The sequence below is a fragment of the Mytilus edulis genome, unplaced genomic scaffold (genome assembly GCF_963676685.1).
Source record: "Mytilus edulis unplaced genomic scaffold, xbMytEdul2.2 SCAFFOLD_1384, whole genome shotgun sequence".
Classification (NCBI taxonomy): Eukaryota; Metazoa; Mollusca; class Bivalvia; order Mytilida; family Mytilidae; genus Mytilus; species Mytilus edulis.
This window is the reverse complement of record NW_027269080.1, coordinates 1-5,615: the sequence shown is the minus strand read 5'-3', so window position 1 is coordinate 5,615 and position 5,615 is coordinate 1. Positions and strand designations below refer to the sequence as shown.

The 5,615-nt window shown below is 32.4% G+C and overlaps 1 long non-coding RNA gene across 1 annotated transcript; it reads right to left on the bottom strand.

The window, feature by feature from the left end:
- Positions 1 to 2,279: 2,279 nt before the first annotated feature.
- Positions 2,280 to 3,873, bottom strand: LOC139509526 (uncharacterized). Its single transcript, XR_011661736.1, has 3 exons — positions 3,784 to 3,873; positions 3,401 to 3,460; positions 2,280 to 2,469 (listed from the first exon to the last, which is right to left on the bottom strand). It is a non-coding gene; the product is annotated as an uncharacterized lncRNA (long non-coding RNA).
- Between the last annotated feature and the right edge of the window lie 1,742 nt (positions 3,874 to 5,615).

Sequence of the window (5,615 nt, the reverse complement as noted above, 5' to 3'; positions counted from 1 at the left end):
TAGACCTTTTTTCCCCCATGTTCATTGGATGGAATATTTTTAATATATTAAAAGTACACATTATTTTTATTTCATTATAAACTAGAGAACATTCTGATTCCAGTGATATCTAGTTTTATACAAGTATCTTTATTAATCAGTCCACCACTAAGGGTCACTTATGCATGGTCCCTCAAAATGTTGACGTCATAGAAAAAAACTGTTGATTGCACCCTTAGGTCAGTCAGTGGGCCCCCACTTATGAAAATTTCTGGATCCGCCACTGCACTCAACATAATGTCCCAAATGGACAGAATGACAGGCCAATTCTGTTCAGGCCGACAGTTCAGCAACAGAATGACAGGATAACTCACATTGTCTATTCTCGCGAGATCTCATTTAAGATATATATAGACCTATTGCATACAATATAAGTAATACAGACCAAAACACAAAAACTTAACTATAACCACTGAACCATGAAAATGAGGTCAAGGTCAGATGACACCTGCCAGTTGGACATGTACACCTTATAGTCCTTCCATATACCAAATATACAAGACCTATATAAGAAATGGACTTGACCACCAAAACTTATCCTTGTTCTCTGATCCATGAATGAGGTCGAGGTCGAGGTCAAGTGAAAACTGTCTGACGGACATGAGGACCTTACAAGGTACGCACATACAAATATAGTTATCCTATTACTAATAATAAGAGAGAATTTAACATTACAAAAAATCTTAACTTTTTTTCAAGTAGTCACTGAACCATGAAAATGAAGTCAAGGGACATTGGACATGTGACTGACGGAAACTTCGTAACATGAGCATCTATATACAAAGTATGAAGCATCCAGGTCTTCAACCATCTAAAATATAAAGCTTTTAAGAAGTTAGCCAACACCGCCCCCGCCACCGGATCACTATCCCTATGTCGAGCTTTCTGTGACAAAAGTCGCAGGCTCAACAAAAAAAAAAACAACTATGGACTAAAATATCCATGAAAATAAGGGTCAAGGTCAGATGAACCTTGTTAGACAGACGTGTGAACCTTACAATTATTTTATTCATTGAATAAACATAATGAATTACTTAGTTTCAGAGAAACAAATACCTAATCCCAAAACTCAGGAGTCAGGAAGGGAGATAACTAGTGTATAGTCTGATTTATGCATTAGGCCAGAATGTGATATAGTGATTCAGTGTATGATCTGTTTGCTCATCCATCTACAACTTTAACCCACAATTATCAAGATTAAATGGGACTTTCCTGATACTTTCAAAATATTCTTCAGTCTCTGCCGACAATGTGTACTATTTCTAAAGGTTCTCTAATCAAAGAATAGATTTTTCTTTTCTTATATCTTATTACTCATATTGAAGGATAGGTTAGTTCAGCTAATATCAACATAAATTTAGTTAGAGCAGATTCTCATCTTGCATCCACAAATCTAACAATTTGATCAATCTTCCAAGGACTGCATCAATAGTTGAAGGGTGAAATAGAATGTTTATGAATTTAACAGCGTTAAAAGCATAAAAATGTCAGATCTCATTATGAAAATAAATATCTGCATGCAAAACTAAAAGCAGGATAAAAAACATAATAAAAAAATTTGCAACCAACTTAATATCCTTCATATGATGAACTCATTTTAGGAGATGCTTCCAAAAGTTAAAACAAAGTATTTAAAAGGTCCATTCTTTCAATTTGGAACCCCAAAATTTCATTATAATAAAACAAAATACACACTGCCATTAGTTAAAGAAGATAATCTGAAAGTTTCAATGAAAACCTACCAATAGTTTATAAGCCGTGGATGAGAGATGATGATGGACAAACAGACAGAAAACACAAATCTTCTCATTGCAGAGGCAGTTTAGAGGGTCCCCCCCCTTTTGTGGGAAGAAAATTGTTGATATAAAGGGAATCACTTGGGCTGGCCTGGTCCCCTCTTAGGCAGTCAGTGGAGTAAAACCCAACTCAAGACCAAACATTTTTATTTGGGGTCAAAAACTTAGTAGTTAAAATATTTAACAGGGGACTAGTTTCATATTCTCTTTTCATAGTGTTATGGCCATCAAAAATCCTACTATTTTGGATTGTAACCGACAAAATTCATTCCACAAAGCACTTGTAAGGCTTACATGTACATAACTTAAAAATATGTGTAAACCTATGTACGTCTTGTGGGTACTTTGAGAAAACATATGGCATACCTTTGGGACCCCTCAAATAACAATAATTTCAGTTTAATTTTTCATCAATCACAAAACAATAATTGAATGCAAGTAATATAAATAAAAAAAAATCTATAATTTAAAATTCAATACAGCAATAAAAATACAATTTGTTAAAAACTAATTCTGCTAACAAGACTACTGTCTACAGATTGTTCCAATAGAGATGGTAACAGTTCATCCGATAGTTTGCAGGATTATTGTCTGAGGATTTTACCATACAAGGCAGCAACTGTTACACTTTCAACTGAAAAGAAATAAAGTTAAGTTTCAATTATTTTATCAAAATAATCTTAAGGGTATATAATAAAATTCAATTTAAAAAAAACCCATATCAATGAATGTGAAAACTCTTCTTATTTTGCTACTTCATAATACTGAAATCTGTCAAAACACAAAAATAAATTTTCTTAACTTTACAATTATAAGACTTGACATCAAATACCTAAGCAATTATTGGAAATATTTAACACAGTGAATGCAGAAGCTGCTGGGTAAGTTCACTTAAAAGTAAAATTTAATGAATATTTTGTTATTTGTTGTTTTATTGACCCTTACTGAGATCCAAACAAAATTTTCTCCATGATAAAAAGTAGGAATATAGTTCTCTTTAATTATAGTGTATTTTTTCTTTATTTGTTTTCTTCCCTTTCTCATACATTTCTTAGTTTTTCTGGGGTGGAAATGAAAGAGAGTTGAAATAAACTTTTGGATGTTTTATTTTAACTGATTTTGATAAGGAAAGAGTGATTCGGCCGATGCAAAAAGTAGTATTTTACACTTTTCGGAACATCTCTTGACTTGCCTATAGGGGTATGGATGTGTATTGGCCAAATTTGTATGATGTAAACATGCAATTTTTCTGAAAATTGCATATATTTTTGGACTTGAACTGTACATTACACACACCATAAAATGGACAAAATGAATAGGCAAATTTTTTTTAATGCGACAAAACCTTATAAAGAACTGATAGAGGAATTAATTGTAGTCTCGGGACTAATCTTGTTCAGGGCAAGGGAGACAAATCAGTAAATATAGATACACTTCTAAAGTAAAGGTACAACATTTACATTGACATATATTTAGGATAGATATATAGATATCTAGGGGCATTTAAAATTAGATACATGTATAATAAATAAATTTAAATTGTTTGTTGATTAATAAATTCTCACCTTAAAACAGCTCTAATAACTCCCCAAGCAAGTAACCCCAAGGAAACTTGTGATGCTAACCTGTAAAACAAAGTTCAAGGTCAGTTATTCTCAACTTTCAAAAAATATGTACATCATAATAATTGTTTAAAGTTCTCATATAACAAACAAAATTCTGCAAGAAAATAATTGGTATTCAAAATTAAACTTATGGTTATGTTTTTTGCCATTTGTAAGGGTTTTTTTTATCTCTCCAACACAGTCCCGATTTACATTTTCAATTTTATTAAGTTAGCAAAAAATAAACTTGCATTTCATCATATTGTATAGTATTTCAAACCTTCAAAAAATTTATTGATGTCAAATACTATTAAAATTATTAAAATAAAAGCTTTAATACCTACCAACATGTTAACAATATCAGATATACATGTCTTACTCCAAACACAAGGTTAACATTGTAATTTCAACAACCTGAAATAAAAAAAAATGTTTAAAAGATAAAATTAAGGAAAGAAACATAATTATGCCTTGTATCATTTCTTATCAAGGCCGTAACTACCCTTGAGGCAAGTGAGGCAATTGCCTCACTAAAATTTCGACACTGATTTTTTTTTTTTTATACATATATATAAATATAATAGTCATTTGTTGTTCTGTCTCAACCTTAATTGCTATAAACTTGTCATCATTCCTTTTAAACTATTCTTCCTGGGTATAACTCAGCATCTCAACGGGTGATGTTTCTCCGATTACATTAACCTAGTAACGATAATCATCCTGGATCTTTAGTTAAAAACAGGCTCTTGCAGAAAAAGGAAAAGGCGACACTGAAGGTAAAGAAGGAATAATTCTAGTAAACTAGCTTTTTTTTGTGAACAGGAGTCTGAGTATTGCATATAACTTCATTAGAATAATCCAAAAACGATAAGTAGACTGACAAATCAAGTACTGGTCTTCGGAAGGGGGCAGTCCTGTCTGCGTATTCATTTCTCCGTTTCACCAACTTTTGACAAATCAACGGTACTGGACATCGCAAGGGGGCAGTCCTATCTGCGTATTCCATTTCACGAACTTTAATCTTTTCTCTTACAGATAAATAAAATATAAATAATATGAAACATTAATGCATGGATTAGTTTTTATCCATGTTTCTTTAACCTAAAAAATTGAAAGAATATCCCATATTCCAATTTGATATTATTGAGGAATGGTAGAACCTTTACACCGGATTTTGTCTTTACTTATTCGGGGACTACGGAATTTCGTTTCTTTATATTCGGGGTTTCGGAATCGGACACCCCAACCCTCAACTCCTAAATTTATAGATTCTTGAACTAAAATACCACCAACTATTTCCAGAAATAATTTGAAATTACGGAACTACATGTAAACGTCAAAAACTCCATTCCAATTCCCCTGTACCCATATCATATATACTTACTCTATAGATAGAATCATGTGCATGTATGTTATCTCATTCTATCCCTAGTTTGTCTACTCTTTGTCAGCATAAAAGCGAGTTTAATATTTTGTAACTGCGACTGTATGATGGTGCTTACAGGAAAGCTTAATTCCCTTTTGCAAACAAAAGCTGCTACCGAATTGCTGATGGAGAAGGAATTGTAAGAAGACATTGATCATTGTGTTGATGATAATGTGCTACCTTTAGAAACACAGACTGCCCTGAAACGACTAAAAACTTGGAAAAGAGCATGCATGAGTGGCGAGAGGATTGTGCGGTCTTGCCATGCTCCATGTTCATCGCGCTAAGGATATCAGCAGACCAAATTATGATTCTGAAACGATTTGACTGAACCGGCCATAGAAAAATTTGGCAAACTCTACTGAATCTATGTTTGTTCTATGTTCTGGCAGCAGACTCAAATCAGTGATATTTGGATGATTATCTTACATGTTTATAAATTTAAATAAAGTTGTTAAAAATTTGGTGTTAGTAAAAGTCTTAAAATATGAAAAATTTATATAAAAAGTGTCCAAATTCAAAACATTATCAAACTCTCTAAAAATGTCTAGAATGCAGGATTTTGCACCATTCATTTCATACCCTTCAAAAAAAATTTTCGCCTCGCTTCGCTCGGCTCAATTATTTTGCCTCACTAAAATAAGATTGCCTAGTTACGGCCTTGCTTATGAATATGTTATCTAATATCTTCAAAATATTGACTTGATACATAAGGTAGAAAACATTTTCATTAAATACAAGTTATAAAAA